This window comes from Grammomys surdaster, unplaced genomic scaffold, assembly GCF_004785775.1.
Source record: "Grammomys surdaster isolate TR1022 unplaced genomic scaffold, NIH_TR_1.0 62, whole genome shotgun sequence".
Lineage (NCBI taxonomy): Eukaryota > Metazoa > Chordata > Mammalia > Rodentia > Muridae > Grammomys > Grammomys surdaster.
The window spans coordinates 5,064,738-5,084,030 of NW_021604564.1; the positions used below are offsets into that span (position 1 = coordinate 5,064,738).

General features: G+C 39.7%; 1 protein-coding gene across 2 annotated transcripts in view; it reads left to right on the top strand.

Moving 5' to 3' along the window:
* Positions 1 to 15,331: 15,331 nt before the first annotated feature.
* Dnajc5b (DnaJ heat shock protein family (Hsp40) member C5 beta) overlaps positions 15,332 to 19,293 on the top strand; it is an 84,532-nt gene continuing 80,570 nt past the window's right edge. The window contains exon 1 of one of the 2 annotated variants that reach the window (XM_028764537.1): positions 15,332 to 15,443. The gene's annotated coding sequence lies outside the window, so the exon portion shown is untranslated. The remainder of the gene's footprint in view (positions 15,444 to 19,293) is intronic. The other variant, XM_028764554.1, reaches the window with a different exon arrangement.

Here is a 19,293-nt window from a genome sequence, read left to right on the forward strand (position 1 = left end):
ACACAAATCAAAATTATTTTGATATTTATCTTATACCAGTTAGAATGTGTAAGAACACTAAAACAAATGACAGCTCATGCTGGTTAATATGTAGACTAAGGGGAACACTCACCCATTGCTGGTGTGTGTGCAAACTTGTAAAGTCCCTATGAAAATGAGTGTGACAGTTCCTTCAGAAGTTGGGGATAGATACACCACAAGACCTGGCTGTACCACTCTTAGGAACATACACACAGGACTCTATATCTTGCCACAGAAACACTTACTTACCCATGTTCATTGCTTCTCTATTCATAATAGTCAGAAATTGGAAACAGCCTAGATGTCCATCAACAGGTTTTTAAAAATTAAATACACAGGCAAATGGATGGAACTAGAAAAAAAAATCATTCCAAGTGAAGTAACCTAGACCCCAAAAGATAAATATAGTATGTACTTGCTTATATAAGGATGTTAGCTTTTAAGCTTTCAGTAAAGATGCTAAAGTCTGTATAACCATAGAAGACAGGAATGGAGTGAGAGCCTAGAAAGAAGAGGAAAATCTCCCAAGAAAAGCGAAAAGGAATATATAGTTATAGAGGGACGGGGGAAATCAAAATGGAGAGGGGAAGGAATGAGAAGGATAACAGAGGGAATATAGGAGGAACAATTAAAATTAAGGGTCATTTGAGGGGTAATATGGAAACCAACTACTGTAGAAGCTTTTTGAAATATAGACATATATGAAAGAAACCTAAATGGAGTCACTAAATAATGGAAGAGACAAAGCCCCAGCTAGACATCACCAAATGAAATTTCCAGTATCAGGAATAGGTTACATCTAATTGAGTTGTTGACCAAAGGGGCCTCATGCAAGCCTCCAAACAACTTAGGCTATTTGCCAAAGCTATTGGTTGCTCTCCACAATCTGATGGTAAGACTATTACTGAAGACAACATCTATATATCTCATTGAACACAGGAAAATTGAGCTGGTGCTTACCTAGAGTCTTCATCCCTGCTGACTAGTATTCATGGTTCTGGAAGGTACTGTGCATGCTACCAGGTGATAAAAGTAAACACCAACCCACCTATAAATCCAGCAGTCATACAAAGATGACCTGCCTGCATTATTTATGCTGCTGCAATAGTGCACAGGTGTTTTGGAAGTAACCACCCAATATCTGGTTGGATTTAAGGCCCTCTTCATAACATAAAACCCAGGACGGACATGGCTCAGATGGCCAGGAACCTGAGACTAGATAAGACCATGAGCTTAGGGAAAAACAATACTACCATTTTGCTAAAGGAATTTAGCAGTTAAATAACTCCTAATGATATTCTACTGCACCCATAGAGCAGTGTCTTACTCAGAGAAATTTCCTCGGAGTAACTGGGAACTAAGACAGAGACCCACAACTGAACAAAATACAGAGAGCAAAAGATCTTGTAACACTCAGTCCTAAATGGTATGTCTTCATCAAACTCCTCCCCTCAAGGTTAAGTAGGCTATGCAGAAGAGGAGGCAGAAATATTATAAGAGCCAGAGGGGATGGAAGATAAGAAGGAAACAGTGTTTTTCTGGATACAACAGGACTAATACACACATGAACTCACAAAGTCTGTGACAGTATTCACAGAGCCTGCACAGATTTGTTTAGCAATCTAGAGGTAGTGTGACTGGGAGAGCAGAACCCAAAGATGAGGTGGACTAAAGTCTCATGCAAAAGCCAACTTTATTCAGAGTATCACACAATTTATACTCTGAGGGTTAAAAAGAGTCGCATGAGTGAAGCATATAATCACATAGACATGTAGCAAAACCATGTTTTTCCATAGAGGCATATAAACAGATAACCAGTTGTAATGTCTGCTATACCCGGAAGGAACATGAAAACACATTCCAAGAACAATTCTGTGTTCTGAAGAAACTGAGGTCACAAGACTCTTGTTTTCTTATTTTCACAGGCACTCAGGATTCTCATATGACTCCATTCTTGGGTGATGCGCTGAGGTGCAAGCCAGGTGGGGTCCCAGCACAGATAGAGAAAAGTGGACATGAACTCCCAAGCATAAACGAGAAGCTATCTTTAATTGAGAGCTTCTTGCAAAGGAAAACTTAGTTTTCTCCAATAGAGTCTCTCTGGATATACAAACCACACTTAAGGGCAGGGCCCATTCATAGCAGGAGAGAGTCAACAAAGTAAAATCATTGTTTTTTTTTTAAAGTTATTTTTGTCTTATATTCTTTGAGTACTATTTATTTGACTGTCTTTTGATTGTACATTATGGTTTTGGATTTTGTTGTTGTTGGTGGTGGTGTGTGTGTTTCTTGTGTTCTTTGTTTTTCTGGTTTTTTTTTCCCTGTTTTTTAAAGAGAAAGAGAAAACAATATGAATTTGAATGAGTGTGGAAGTAGAGAGAATCTGGAAGATGTGCTGTGTTGACTTGGAGTACTTTGAGCAAATGTTCAAGTCAAGTATAGCTGAGCCATACTGTAATCTACCTTTAGTTTTTAAGGAGCTGCCATACTGATTTTTATAGTGAGTAGACTAGTTCACACTTCTAATAGCAGGATATGAGGGCTTATTTCAGCTCATATAATTCCCATAATTCATTGTTATTTATTTTCTCAATGAGTGCCATTCTGACTTGTGTGAACTTCACTCTCAATTTAATTTTAACTTGCATCTTTTGATGACTTGTTGTTGGGGGTTGGTTTTAATGCTTTGAATTAATCCAGCCCCCAAAATAAGGAATCTGTATGTCCAAACGTTGAAGGTCCTTGTCCCCAATTGATTTCTGATTGATCAATAAAAAGCCAATGGCCAGTGGCAGGGCATGGAGACTGAGGCGAGACCTTTAAATTTGCATGGGCTAGAAACTGGGAGAAAGGAAAGAGTGAGAATCACCATGGCTGGCGAGGAGAGGGATGGGACGTAGGAGCTGCAGGAGAGAAAGCCAATCAGCCATGTAAGAATTCAGGTAAGTGGCCAGATTGGGCCCAGGGTAGCAGGGGAAGGTTTAGGATGGCTCAGGCTTTGAGCTAGTCACATGTCAAAAATGAACTGACGTGCGTGCGTGCGTGTGTGCGTTTGCGTGTGCGTGTGCGTGTGTGTGTGTTTCATTCTCGAATCCAAAGAGCTCCTGGGCGGGTGGCTGGGAACACCGGGAGCCAAAGTGGTGTAGCTAAACCTGTCACTACAACTTGTGAGGTTGAATATTTTTTAATGTTTATTGGTTTCTTCTTTTGAGAATTATTTTCATTTCATTTTCTCATTTATTGATCAATCTGCATGTCTTTGGTTTCTTAGGTTTTTTTAGTTCTTTGAATATTGTAGAAATCAATCCATGTTCAGATGTACAGTTAGCAGAGAACTTCTCTCATGTTGTTGGTTGTGTCTTCGCTTGATTAACTGTTTCCTTTGCTGTGTAGGTTTTAATTGTACAAGGTCCCATTTGTTGATTGTTGGCACAATCCCCTGAATAACTGGATTTATGTTTAGAAAGTGCTTGCCTGTGCTTATTTCTTAAAGTACTCCCCCACTTTTCTCTCTAAAAGTTTCATATATTAACGTCTCTGATACATTTGAAGTTAATTTTTTTTATGCAGGATGAGAGATAGAAATCTAGTTTCATTTGTACATTTATACATGGAGGTATCTAGTTTCCCACCACCATTTGTTGAAGAGGCTATCTTTTCTCCAATGTATTTTTGCCATCTTTGCTAAAAAGAATCAGACCATGTGAATTTACATCTATTCCATTCCCACTCCAAGCCCCCCAAGCCCCCCAAGCCCCCCAAGCCTCCCTTCCCCTCTTCCCCCCTTCTCCCTTTCCCCCCTTCCCCCCTTCCCCTTCCCTTTCCCCTTCCCATCCCATTCCATCAATCTGCATGTCTTTTTTGTGCCAGTACCATATTGGTTTCATTACTGTGGCTCTGTCGTACAAGATGCAGTCAGATATGGTGATAAACACGATAAGGACTTTTCCCTCAGTATTGTTTTATCAAGGATATTTTATTTCATTATGAGTTAAGATTTTTTCTATATCTGTGAAGAATGGCTTTGGGGTTTCTATGGGGATTGAATTGACCCTGTAGTTTTTTTTTTAATTAGCAAAGCCATTCATACAATATTAGCTCTTTTAACCCATGAACATTAAGAGGACTTTCCATCCTCTGATGTCTCCCTCCAACTTCTTTCTTCAGAGTTTTAAAGTTTTTATTGTAGATGCCTTTCATTTTCTTAATCAGTTTTATTCCTGCATCTAATTAAAAGCAATTGAGAAGATGTAGTTTATGTGGTTTATTTCTGGGCACCATCAATGATGACTACATTCAGTTTCTCATACATAATGGGTGAAACATCAGTGACATCTATTTTCAACTCATCACATGCCATGCATGAAGCAGAAGGACTAAAGAGCAAAGTCTTCCACCTCCTATTAACACAGCTACAAAGTCTTAAGAATGCTATCCGATAAGGTCAGCTCCTCCTATCCCAGCAAAAATTGTTGTTTTCTAGTTTCTTGGGCTCTAAAAAAAAATAAAATCTGACCTCAAATTTCTTGAATTTGTTCGTTTTAAAAAACTTACTGATTTGTGGTACCTTTCTAAAAAAATAAAAATGCTGGTACAGCAAAGATAAAAGAATAGGTTGGTACAGGAGTCAAGCCTCACCGTTTGTGGAGTGGATACTGTACATACAGTGATTCCTTCATTTCCATTACTGATTCCTCATTCAGAGAGGTGGAGGTGATGCAGGGAAGTCAGCAATGACTATAAGAAGAGGTTCTGAGTATCTTTAAGTATCTTTGCTCTATTGGATTTGACATCCTGGGCTTTAGTGATTCCCTTTTCCTACAATTAAGGAGAACTCACCTTAGGTTACCTTGCAAAGTGAAAGCTCTGGTTCCAAGATGAGAATGTCATGGGACAGTTCTCATTCTATACCTCATCCTATATGTCATGACTGCAGCCTATGAGTAGGATGTAAATGTTCCGTTATTGCAGATTTTTGGCAATTCGTCACATAGAATTGCCACAGCAAGAGATTATTAAGACAGCTAAGAAATGGTTTCAAGGAGCTGAAGTTGAGGGGACAGGTAGAGGACAAAGGCAAAGGTCCTCTGGATACTGATTTGCTTTATCTACAAGTGAAATTAGAGTACTTCAAATGGTACTCCTGTGACTACAGTCTGACACCCTTTATGTTACACTTGATATCTAGTTTTAATATTTAGTGGCAGTATTAAAACCTAGGCAGTAATTATAGTCCTAGACAGGGCCCAGTAATGAAAAAACTCCTTGGGAATATGACTGAGATCTATAAAGCAGTAAGTGTTAGAATGTTTTATGTTCTAGAGAAATATATTTATGAAAAATACACATTTTAATGACACACTAATAACTGTGTCTTTCTGATAAAAACTTGAAGGCAATGGCTGAAGTTGACACTTAAGACAAGGATTAACCTCCATCCTTCTAAAACAAAATTGAAAAGTTACTCATTTGTCTTTGGTACAATAATTCTGGACCTGTTTACACAACTAGATAGAAGTAAAGCTGCTTTTATAGAAAAATTGTTTGAATCTGCCAGCCATGGCTTAATTAATAGTAGCACTGGTATTTACATGCTTCATGTTCAATACAAGCATTGTATTTAATTTCATGCTAAGAAATATATGATAAAATAAAAATCAAGATAAAACAATGGTTCAGACTTCTTCATCAAGTTAGTTTAAATGGGACTTAGTCTGTATTCAGTGACTGCAAACCACTTTAAACAGGTCTAACTTGTTTGAGACGTTTTTGTGAAAAGATATTTATTTCTCACTTTTCTAGCATTTCCTGGGGACAATCAATACCGCAGTTCTACTTTACATAACTATCAGGAAGGTATATTTAATTTGACGTTCATGTGAAATATAATTACCCACTTTTCTTCCTGTACAACGTGTACCTCAGAGACAGGATGATAGGCCAAGAAGTACATGATATACAGCCTGTCATTAATAGCAAGCACACACTTTTGAAAGCATTTCACAATAACACTTATTCAAAAAACATCATTTTTTGATTCTTCTACTATTTTATGAACACCTCAGGAAGGACTGCCTATTTTATTGCAAAGGTGTAACAGGAATTTATTGGATAAATGAATTCAAAATTTTAATCACAAGTAAGTAGTCCACATTTAGCATGTACAAAGCTTCATTTTTTTTCATGATTCCCAAAGTTGTCCCTCTGGCAAAATCATGCTTATTCTTATGATAAGGATTTAAATGAGTGATTGTTTGTCATGTTCCTAAAAAACATCTCTAATCCTTCAAGGCTAACAACTGAATGGAAATTTTCTTGAGTATCCCATGCATATGTGATTCCTTCTTTCTTTCAATTCAGTTTGTATCTCATTAACCTAATAAAGCAAATAATGCTAAAGCCTACACCGAATTATCAGTAGGAGTTTCCACTGTGCTTTTGAAGTCATGCTAATGGTACAGTCGGCATGTCTTTTCTTCTTAGCAGAACTCCTCCAGAGTCAATATAATTTCCACAAAGAAACCAAGCAGGGACTTGAATGATAGTTTTAAATCCAAAAATGATAGTGCTAGCAACACAGTTTCAATATTTGATTGAAATTCGGTCTCCTACTCACTTGGCATGTTCCTTGGGGTAAGTATCATTGTGTATATATGTCCATACTCCTACCACAGTGTAATAGTAGTAATTGAATAGCAAGTAGTCAATAGATACTATATTTCCTGTGGTCTAGACAAGAGCTTTTTCTACAGCTAAGAACCTTTTATTAGCTATTAAAAACAACGACTACATGAAATTCTTAGGCAAATGAATGGAACTCGAAAATACCATTCTGAGTGAGGTAACCCAATCACAAAAGAACACACATGGTATGTACTCACTGATAAGTGGATATTAGAAAAAAGCTGAAGGGGATTGAAACTTCATAGGAAGAACAACAATATTGAATAACTGGACCTACAAGATCTCCCCAGGACCAACAACCAAAGGGTACACCTGGAGGGACTCATGGCTCCAGCTACTTATGTAGCAGAAGACTGCCTTATCTGGCACCAATGGGAAGGGAAGCCGTTAGTCCTGTGGAGGCTCTATGCCCCAGGGTAGGGGAATGCCAGGGCAGTGAGTTAGGCAGGAGTGTGTTGGTGTGAGGGGGAGCACGTCTGCTTATGCAGCTCAGCATGATTCCCAAGGCAGAGCAATTTATAAGGAATAGGGGTATTTTTCAGAGGCTGGGGAGTCTCAGATTAAGGTGCCAGCAGGTTTGGTGCCTGGTGAGGGCTACTTTCTGCTTCCATGTCACTCTGTCCTCCAATGAGATCAGAGTCATCACATAGTAGAGCAGCAGTAGATAAAAGGAATCAAAGGTAGTTCCCTCCAGCCACTAGAAGGATGTAGTTACTTTTCCAAAGATTCTCTGTCAATGGCACCACAGTGGGGGTTCTGGTTTCACACATGAATTTTTGGAGAACCTATAGACCACAGCAGACCACTTGTAATTGGAGTGGTCTATGCAGTGTTCTGAGTTCCTTTTATGGTGGTAACTCTTTGAAATAAACAGAAGAAAGAGGAAGAGTCCTCTCATGGGGATAAGAAGTAGGGGGTTTTGGAGAAGATGGATTTGGTGGAAGAGTTAGGCCCTGAGAATTCCAGTTAGGGGGAATACTGTCACAGTATATGTCTCTTGTTTAGTTTAAGGCATTTTCAAAAGACCACTTCGACCCTGTTTCAAGAAATGTTACAGTTGGACAATAGAGCTAAATATAGATATGTCTCCATTCCTAAAGTATTTGAGTTCTGTATTTCACATATTACCTTCTGTTTTGTAGAGACCAGCCAGGCCCTATATAGTCATCTTACAAAATATTGGGGTCATTTATCTCCTACTGATGACCTAGCAAAAGTATCTTGATAATAACCTGAACATTGTATTTCTGTGACCATTTAGAATTGTAACCTTTTAAATCAAATACTTTTGACTGTATTCAAAATGTTTTACTGCAGCATAACTGAATAAATAATATTCTTTTAAATAATACCATTACACTGTTAAAAATAAATTCTAGGGGATACACCTACCACCCTAGCTGGTTTGCCTGGAACAACCAGCGGAGACAGGAGCCTAGCATAGCAGCCCACTGAGAGGCTCCACCTAGCCACTGATTGAGACAGATGCAGATATCCACAGACAAGCATTGGATGGAGGTGAGGGACCTCTGTGGAAGAGTCAGGAGAAGTATTGAAGGCCTTCAAGGAGATGAGAGCTGCACAGGAAGACCAACAGTGTCAATGAACTTGGATCCCTGGGAGACTCCAGAGACTGAGCCACCTATCAAAGAGAATACAAGGGCAGGTCCGAGCCCCCCTGCACACATGTAACAGAGGACAGCCATGTCTAACATCACTGGGAGAAGATGCACCTAATTCTGGAGAGACTTGATATAACAGGGTGAGGGATACCTGGGGTGAGGGTAGGGGGTGCTGGGAGCCAACCCCAGCTTGCTGGGAGGTAGTGGCAGGGGCACAGAGTAGGACTCTGGTGATGGCTTTAAAGTCTAAGGGTCTCAGGATTTTCTGGCTCTCCGACCAGTACTGAAATGCGGAGATAAGTTCTATAAAGTCCTAAACACATCTGAGGGTACAAGACTGCAGGCATAGGTAATTAACACCTGTAGCCTAACCGCAGATGATTAGGCAAATAGCCTTAGTACTCTCTCTGCAGGCTCTGCCAGGCTCTAACTGTTGTCTGTTGGTTTGAGGTCGCAGGAAGAAAAGACACTTAAAGAAGTTATTATAGTTTATTACTAAGTGTAAAAAGTTTCCTATGAAAGCTATCTAAGAGAAAAAGTGGAAAGGTCCTCAGTGGGGAAAAGGAAAACTTCTATCTGGGAAAAAGGAAAAACTCTATTCTATCTCTATTCTGTCTTCTATCCTAATTCTATATCTAACTAACTGACTCTCATCTCTTTGTCCTCAGTACTTATACATATTACAGAGTACATGGTCACATGTTACAAAGTTCATCACAAGTTCACACCAAAATTCAAATCATAAATTGAAATAGAAGTTTACAACAGAGAATGTTTACACGCATATCCATTAGGAGTAATTATCTGGCTAAACATCCATCACCTGTCTAGCTCCACAGATTTACTGAAGGTTTAAAACTATAACTAAGAAATTAGTGAAGTTTTGTATAGATAAACCCAGGCAAAATTTTCTCCTCTGTCCTAGCACCTATAATAAATCGTGAGTTCCCTTTTAGTGACTTTTGGTTAATTGTTTTACAAGCACATTGGAATGTGCTCTGAGCAGGAGAAAGTCTGGTTACTATCTAAGGGCTGTTAACTGATGACACTCGGGAGAGTGGTAGAGTTCTCATTGCAGTCTTGACTCTCAGAAAGGGACCTAATACCAGTCCTACTATAAAAAGAGCTAAATCATCATTGATATAATTTTAGGAATTCTTATAGGATCATCATTAAGACTTAAGAAGTCATCTATTTGTCTATATAGCATCACTACAAGACAGTACTTCTTCGTGGGTCTGCAGAGATCTGCTCCAAAGAGGTGTGCTATTGCTTAGTGATTGTTACATATGTTTAATAATAATAGGAAAAGCATATTAATAGCAGGAATTTTTCCTAAAATATGTTCGCCACAGCCTTGCTGGATGGGACACACTTGTCGCAGATTATATAATAATCAGAGGCAAGCATTTCAGGATGATCACCTGCTAATTATTAGCTTGTCCCATTATGGTTCCCGACAATGGGGCTGTCCTCTCAGAGGCGAAGGAGGAGGGGGATGGGAGGAGGAACTCTGCAAAGGGGACCAGGAAGGGGGCACCATTTGGGATATAATTAATTAAATTCTAAGGGTGAAGAGATGGATCAGTGGGCTAAAGTACTTGCTGTGCAGGTATCAAGAGTCTCTAGCACCAGTGTTAAAAACAACAATAACAAAAAAAGACCTAGATATAGCTGAGTATACATAGAACCCCAGTCCTGGGGGCCAGGGACAGGTAAACTCTGGGAGTTCACTCATTAGCCAGCCTAGTGGAAATGGTAAGCTTCAGGTTCATTGAGAGGCTCTGCCTCAGGGGAATAAGGCAGCCTCTGGCCTCCATATGCAAGTATACCTTCAGCCCCAACCTGCAATATACATACACACTGAATTCTGTTTGAGTATTCAATGGTACATGTTTGTTGAGGAAATAGTATGATTCCTATGAATATGCGAGGTAGGTCTCACATACTGACCAATACCTTTTGGATTCTACAGGCATGCTTACATTTCTATTAAGAGTAAGCAGTTTTGTTTGGAAAAAGGCCTGGCTTACAATGCTCTTCTCAGAATGATGAATTTTCATAACATGATTTAGAAGAGACTTCAGCTTTAGTGTCACCAACACTTGATTAAAATCTCGACCACACAGTTTGTTCATAGCCACAGCCTGTTTTGTAGGCTGAGCCCTGGCAACTGTTGCTATACCATTCAGTTGGTCATTGAAGTAAAATTAATGTAAGCACCTAGAAATTCATGTACCAATTGTGTTCATTTATTAAGTTTTTAAGGTGTCATGCCAGGACAAGCCCAAAGTATGGGAGCAAAAGTATGGGAGCTAATATTGATATGATAATTATACTAAAGAAAGCACAGCATTGGCAGAAACACTGGAAAATTTTTTAGAGAATCTCCTGTCTGGGAAGGAATGGAGTCCTTTTCCTGCAGTTCAGAACAGTTTCCTGGCCTTGTGACCCAGTTCTATTTGTGTGGGTAAGTGTGTGGCTGCTCATTATCTTGTTAGGTAATAAAAGGTGTAACACTCTTGCCCTTCTTGAAAATGGCCATTTGGTAAGGCACTAGGACTTAGAACACAATATAAAGCATTGTGTCACTTGTTCAGGCTTGAAGCAGTTTGAGTCTGATTGCTAGAATGTGAGGATTTTGCTTTTTAATTTTTTTTACCATTTGTTTATTGTTTCTATATAACATCATAAACAGTACCAAACAAATGGCAGGTATTGTGTTTAAAGAAAATCCTGAGCAGACAGACATAGACTCAGGCATTTTATCAGGAAAATAAAAATAATTTGTAAGGAAAAAATTTTTAAAAAATGGGCTGGAGATATAGCCTAGCAATAAACTACTTGCTTAGGATATGAAGGCCTATGTTCAATCTTTAATGCCACAGAAGTGGGAAGAAGAGGAAGAGGAGAAAGAGGGAGAAGGAGGGAGAGAGGGAGGGAGAAAATGAAAATGAAAACCTAAAATCTAAGTAAAAATAAAATTCATTAAAGAACATTTTTTTTTTTTAGTCTCTAGTAAGTAAAGATATAGTTTCTCACTATATTTCACAGGCCTTGGAAAGTGTCCTTTGAATGTATTAGTAGCTTGGGCCAAGTATAGTAGTCTACAAAGTGTGGAGTCTTTCACCAACCAGCATTTTTCTTAAAAGAAAAAAAAGTCCCAGCTTGGGATAGGGGCTTCTGAGTCTCCCAACTATAGCTGAGGAGGTGTTGGCAGCTGACAGTTACTAGGGAAGGGAGGGTTACTTTTCTTTGGGTATGTTGCTATTGGTAGGCTGCTCAAGCCACAGTAGATGGTCACACACCCATTCCCACATAGCCAGCACTAACTGGACACAGGGGCAAATTACCACCACCACCACCACCACCACCATCCTAAAGGATGTCAAGAGCAGAGAGGTAAGGTTGGTGTGACCTCTGGAGAGTTTAAGGGAGGTTGTGGCATGGATAAGAGCAAAATATATTATATACACATGTGAAAAATTCAAGGGGTTAATAAAAATATTATTTTAAAAAGATGTTCCAGAGCTGGAGAGATAGCTCAGATGTTAAGAGCACAGTACTTACTGCCTGTGCACAGAGCTGAGTTCAATTTCCAGCACATCAGTGGGTCAGTAACCAGAGCTCCAGGGGCATCCAATACCTTGTACACGCTCATAGAATTAAAAATTGAAAAGAAAATAGATCTTAGTCAGGTGTGGTCACACATGCCTTTAATCTTAGTACTCAGAAGGTAGAGACAGGCAGGTCTCTGTGAGTCTGAGGCTACCCTGGTCTATATAGCAAGTTCCAAGAGTTACATAGTGAGATACTATCTTTAAAGAAAACAGTTTCTTGCCATATTTTTATGTGTCCTTTCCTCTGTATGTGAGAATTCCTGATATCTCTCAGCATATTCAAGTTTCATATTTTCAAAATTTTTAATTGACACAATCATTACACATAAACTGTTCAAAGATAAAGACTTAGGAGAAAGAAACCTGCTGATATTTTGATCTTGGACTTCTGATCTGCTGAAGTGTGAGAAAATACATCTCTTTTTGCTTAAGAAAACAAACATAAACAAACAAAACAACAAGAAGAAAACAAAAAGGAAGGAAAAAAAGAAATAGATGGCCTCCTTTAAGTGTTCCAGCTCTCTTGAAGTTTTGCTGAAATTCGTGGGAACCTCTGGCTCGTTCTTTAGCATTTCTGTGCTCATAATTCCCTTGGAGAGCATGCCACACACACAGTTATCCTTCACCTCTGCAAGGGATTGGCTCCAGCAGTCCCAAATCCTTAGTGGCTCCAGTTCTTTTTTTACATGTAATACCAAACACACACACACATATGCATGCACACACACACACACACACACACACAAACATAGTAGGTAGATCTCATCTTGGTGGTCTATAGACCAACAGGAGAAATTCTTACTTGAATTAGTATTCAGGTGTTGGCCAAATTGGTATTTTCTCTACAAAATCCGCCTTTAAGTTGAGCAAAACCCTTTGCTGTCGTACCTCATTTACTATAGAAGAGTCAGTTGATGGGGCTGTGTGTGTCAGAGCTTCAGATTCCCTCTCCCAGGGACTTAGGGCTACGTATGCTCTAAGTGAAGCTATGCCAGACTCCAAGATGGGGAGTTATTTGAGTTGCATTACAGAGACACATGCTAAAAAGAAACAATGAGATCCACAACTCCATAGAATATAATTTCCTGGGTGCTCAGTCATGATGGGACACAATTGAAGATCATGTTTTTCCCTTGAGGTAACAGCTGGATAGAACTACTTTGGGAAAGGGGGCCTTGATCTTTGTACACACTGCTATGAGTATACTTATCTAAGTAAGGTAATTATTAAAACAAGTTTTGGTGGCTTGTTGATTTAGTGCAAGGTTTATAGAAATATATCTAGCTATGCTATGGAATTAGACACATACTTCACTTCTGCACTGAACATGTTGCGGATGAGTGATGAAACATTGTTTTGTATTTTCATACAGAAAGGTCAGTTTTTGGTGGAAATGAAAATCATTAATTGGGATTTGATTAAGTCGGTTGTATATTTTCCATTAGGTGTCAGAACAAAGCTAAGCCAGTAATACCAACCATTCCCATGACATCATCATCATCAGACAAGATCAGTCAGCCTGTTACATAAAATACTGGCACTCACTGTTTCTTTACTAAACTATATGAGTTAATTTAAAGGAAAATATCAAGTAAACAATGTTCCTGGCAACATTCCAAAGATGGCAAACAAATGGCCAACAATGGTCCAGGAAGCTTTATTCAAAAACAACATCTTCATGAGTTTAGCATATTCATTTTTTTTCACCACTTTTCTACTGTTGAGGTTTTAATGTTTCTCCTGTTATAAGCAGTGTTACAAGTAACTTTTACATTTAAATATTGTTCATGTCCATATTGAATCTCAGGAAATTCACAGATGTGAACTTGAGTGGAAGGGTAGCAATTATATCAGATTAAAGTTTGAAATTAATTGTCCATCAACCATTCCTTTTAGTTTTATGTAGGCATTTAGGAAGTTAGTAAAACAGCAGTCATAACCCATGGGAATGATTTCTTCTTTATTATAGGGTCTCTTAATACAGTTGCCTTTAAATGTTTTCTGGGACCAAATGGCAATTCTGACCCAGGGCAAGCTCTATGTTGCAGAAAATGCTTGGCTGGAAGATCTGGTTTACAGTTAATGTTAACCTTTCTACTTAATTAGCTTCATGATCTTGTGCAAGTCATAACCACTTTAAGCTATAATTTTCTCATCCATAAAATTGTACTAAACATAATATACCTCACTGAGATGTGATTAAATGAAATGATATATGTGAAAATGGCTTGTAAATGTTGAAGCATGATATAAAATGTTATTTGTTGGTATTACAAGTGTGATATATGTTCCCTCACCCCAGAGATACTCTGAAAGATACACGTTATCTCATGCAGTGAAGATAATCCCTTAACATCACGGGCAAATGTCTACAAAAATGAGATGAGGACACAAAGTACATTGTAGCAAAAACCTGTTTCTTTACTGATGTTCCTTTTCTAGTAAATTCTAGAAAGTGATGTGTCATTGCAGTAAATATGATTAGTAGCTTTGACTTTGTTACTCATCACCAAATCTGTGAAAGCATCAAATACTCAGAAGTCACATTACTTTCTATTCTAGAATTGGTTTGGTGGGCCAGGATTTCTGAGTCCATGTTAAGATAAGCACTTCCTGGCATCTATAGATTGGTAGGAAAACCAGTGGTCTCTACTGAGAGTGTGCAGTTACTGCAATGCACTTTATTTGGGTGGCTTCTTGTCATGGATGGATACAGGTAGTCTCTTGAGCTATCTGTCAGCTGTTGTTGATGAACTCTGGATAGGAGAGCAGGGTGCAAATGCAATGTGTCCAGAAAGGTTAGAGCCCGACATGGAGGGCCTCTGGGCTCTAGTTAGACCATCCAGGATCTCAATGACGTTATGTGTAAAGCAAATGAGATGGATGGTTTTTGTCTTAGTTAGGGTTTTACTGCTGTGAATGGACACCACGATCAAGGCCACTCTTATAAAGGACAATATTTAATTGAGGATAGCTTACAGGTTCTGAGGTTCAGTCGATTATCATCAAAGTGGGAAGCATGGTAGTGTCCAGGCAGGCATGCTGTTGGAGGAGCTGAGAGTTCTACATCTTGCTCAGAACGGCAAACAGGGGAATACCAGCATCCTTAGTCAGCTAGGAGGAAGCTCTCTTAAAGCCCACTCCCATAGTGACACACTTCCTTCAACAAGGCCACACCTCCTAATAGTGCCACTCTCTGGGCCAAGCATATTCATACCACCAGTCTTCAACATTTCTTCCCTGAGACTTCTAAAGGTTCTAAGTGCTAAAGTAAATGAAAATTGAGAGACTGTTGGTGGGGTGGGTGGGAAGGTCTCAGCTGAGTAGTGGAGGTGGGAGAATTCTACTCTATGACATCACAATACCCAGCATAGACTGGAGCTTAGCATCTGAGAAGGAAAAGCAACGGAGCTTCAGTTATTGACAGAGCAGAGGTAGAACACTACTGGAAGGACCCAGAAGAATCAGCCAGCCATGCCTCCAGTTCAGGTACAAGGTACATGACTTTTGCTAAGCTAATCACAGAACTTGCTAGTGTCTAAAGGAAAAGGACACACTTACAGGTACCTACTCTTTTTAAGGGGTGGTAGGAATCCAGAGGGACTCCCAGTAGAAGTAGAGCTTAGTATATCCAGGAGGCCATGAGGCCACAGCACACAGGCATTTATGAAGTTCTCAGATGCCCAGTGGCCTCTCCTCAAATACTGGGAAAATGCAGAAAGCACTGGTGTTTCCAGTGGTCAGTTCATTGTTATTTTCTAATGGAATTTACTCATTCTATGATATTCTTCTGTAAATGAGTTTTGGTTTTTAATGACTTCTCCCAGAATGACAGAGAAGAGTAAACATTTTAAATATTTAAGTGAAAATAATTTTAATGAAGATGGTTTTAAAAATACAACAAAAGTTTAATATGAGGAGGATAAAGATGTATTATGGGTTAACAAAAGAGATTAACTCCAAAGTCTAGTTGTGATATCCAAGACTTCAGAGACAAAAGGCCACCCCTAGGGACAATGGAAGAAAGAGGCCTTGTAGTTGAGAAGTCAAGTTCTATAGTTCAGCTAACCCATTAACTCCTGCCCCACTCCGCCCATGTCCCGGGATTCTCCAGTGAAATAGTTTCAGACTTGGGAACAGTTCTGTTTTCTTTGCTTTGGGGTTTTGGCTTCAAAAGTATTTGTTTGTTTCTGGAGTCCTAGAGAGACTCCAAGTGACAGCAAATAGCTGTTCTGTTTAGCAGCAGGGTGGAGCTTAGGGTTGGTGCCAGGCCCTGACTCATCTCTGTTTGGTCTCCCTTGGGCCTTAACACACAGCAGCTCCACAGTCAGAGCCCAGGACTGCTCAACCAGGCTTTTCTGAATATGGTCTGCAAGAGCCCTGTTAGCACACTGTGGAAGGAGCAGTCCGGGGCTCTGATTTGGATCAGTTACCTACAGGGCATACCAGGCACAATAGACAAGAAAAGGAGACCAAATCCACACAGGCCGAAGTTTTAACACTCAGCTTCCAACAATCATGCATACATATATCACAACAATAAGACCAGTGCCCCGATGCTCTACAAAAGCAGCAGTAACCCACGGCATGTAAGGCACTGAAGGACCCAGAGAAAAGCCGAAGTGCTTGCTTGTTCACTGTATATAGCTCATATTCAACTTCCATCTGGAAAGTTACTATGATTTTTCACAATTGAATTATGGTCCAGTTTCTTACAACTCTGAAACTTAAACCTTCACAGGTCAGTTTTTAGACTTCTTTCATTTTATAGACATGGAAAAGCCAGGCTTAGGCTTTACCTAAACTAATAAACAGAAAACAGCATTTCCTAATTCATCTATATTTTATTGACTGTAATATTCTGTGAACTTTGTCACATGGCACAGGATTTTAGAATTGTAGGGAAATCATCTAGGAAACCATCCCAGCCCCTAATCTCCCCAGAGCAGCACAGGGAGGTGTGTTGGCTGGGAGCCATCCTCCAGTCTTGTCAGCTAGGTGGCTGCTCCAGTACACTGTGTTCTTGACTCATGGTAACTTAGTTTATATTTGAACTAACTCTTTGCGTTTCCAAGTTAGAATATTCCAAAAATGAGAATATCTCATTTTCCCCACCAGTAATTGGTAACTGCTGACAGTCTCTAGATGTAACAGTGTTCGTCCTCCAGATGAACACTGCCTCCAGATTAACAGATGTGTGGTCAAGACCCCAAACCCATCCAAAAGTTTGAGATAATGATGAAAAAAAAAAAAAACCACAGGGAAGTTAGCAAGCTACCTTGTCTGAAAACTGATTTGATACAGCCCATTACAAAGAAAAGAAACAAAAAAATGGGCTGGGGAAATGGCTCTGCTTAAAGTGTTTACATGCAGACTTGAGGGCCAGAGTCCTGATCGTCAGCACTCATGGGAAAAACTGGGTGTGTTGGTACATGCCTATAAGCACAGAGCTAGGGCTGTGGAGACAGGAGGATCTGTGCTACTTACTAGCTAGCTAGTCTTCCTTAACCAGTAGTCTTGAGGGTTCTTAAGAGATGCTACATCAATAATGATAATAAATAATAATAATGGTGATAATGATGATGATGATAGGTGGTGGTGATGGTGATGATGATGATAGGTGGTGGTGGTGGTGGTGGTGATGATGATGATAGGTGGTGGTGGTGATGATGATGATGATAGGTGGTGGTGGTGGTGGTGATGATGGTGATGTAGGAGATGGATAGAGAGACTCAGATCTAACCTCTGACCTCGGCATGTTAATGCACACACAAGTACATACATGCACAAACATATACACAGGCACCATGTATACACACTATTACATTTAGACAAGACTTTTACTTTGTAATAAATATAGTCTTCCTGTGGCTGCCTTTTACAGTGTAGGCAGAGCATGTTCATTTATGAATGTGTATGTGTAAGCCTATGTGTATATGAGTAGATACATTGTATGATGACTGAGGCTGTGTGACACCTAAGTGGTAAGTGACCCACCCTTATTATCCAATATATTTGCTAAGCGAGGATTGTGGAACTTTTCCTATATCTTCAGATTCCCTTGGAAATGATCTTGGTAGTTTAGGTGCTGTTTCAGCCTTGCCAGTGTTTTTCTGTAGCAGTGCGTGTGTCTCACATCTACAATTTGTAAGCTTATGCCTGGGTACTCTCTGGACACAGGTATTCCAAATTTCTAACTGAATTCCTTGCAAATATGTTAATGTCTAGCCAAAGATTTAAATTCTGAAAGAAATTAAGTGAAGCCAATAATCATTTAAGATAAATAAATCCTAATTTTCATGGTCGTCAGCTTGTTCCCTCATTGAAAATGGATGGTGAATACTTTTGCTGCTACTGGTAATGCAGATGGCCTTTTATATTATAGGTTCATATTGGTTTAAAGCCAACTGAAACATCTAACTCCTAAAAGACTCTTCCATATGTTCCTGGCTTTCCATGCAGACTTGTCTGTGGTAAAGAGAATTATAAACATTCCTTAGACAAACAAGTCTATTGTGAAATAGGCTTCGAACAGAGCTGTGGTCTATCTTTCCCCTCCCATATTACTTTCAAAAGCTGTGTAATATATTTAGTAATTTGCACACACCATGGCAGGAGAGAGCTGATTGTGGAGGAAGAAAGGGAGCTTAGATTTAGCTTCTGCAATGTGGTTTTGGGGTCCCAGCTCTCTTTAGTAAACTGAAATGCAGGTATGCCTAGTAAGCATTTGAAATATTTCCCCTAAAATTACTGCAAAACTTACAGCTTGACAAGTGGTACTTAGCAGCCTGAGGCGGGATCATAAGAAAGAAGGATAACTCTCCAAAGATCATGAGGCATTGGATGGTGAGTCTTGTTGCCACTACCTGGGTGCCTTGGCATCTGACCACACATAGTTCCCTGACACATGCACATGCCCTCATCCCAACCCTGAGGCCTGTTAAGTCTGGAAGGGAATGTGACCTAGAGCCAATGGGTGTTGGTGGCACTAAGGGCACAAGGAGTTCTCCTGCTGTTTACCCTATGCCTCCTGAGAACCTTAGGAGGGAAAAGGTATGCTCTAAAACAAGCCTTCAGCAGAGCTATGAGGAAACCATGGTAGTGCCTGCAGAACCCCCCTCTCCCCTCCACTCCTGCCCTTGCCACTTCTGGAGGCATGCTTCTCATTGCTCTCTAGTAAACCTGACCCACCCTCCTTCCTGCACGATCTTCCTATTCTCAGTTGTGCCTGATACAAGCTGTGTGTTGGAGTTCTCACGTGGCCCACAGAGGGAGAAGGATGTTCCCAGTAGAGAGTTTGTGTGAATTAGTGGCATCAAGGATAGAGTGGCATAAGCTAAAGGCTT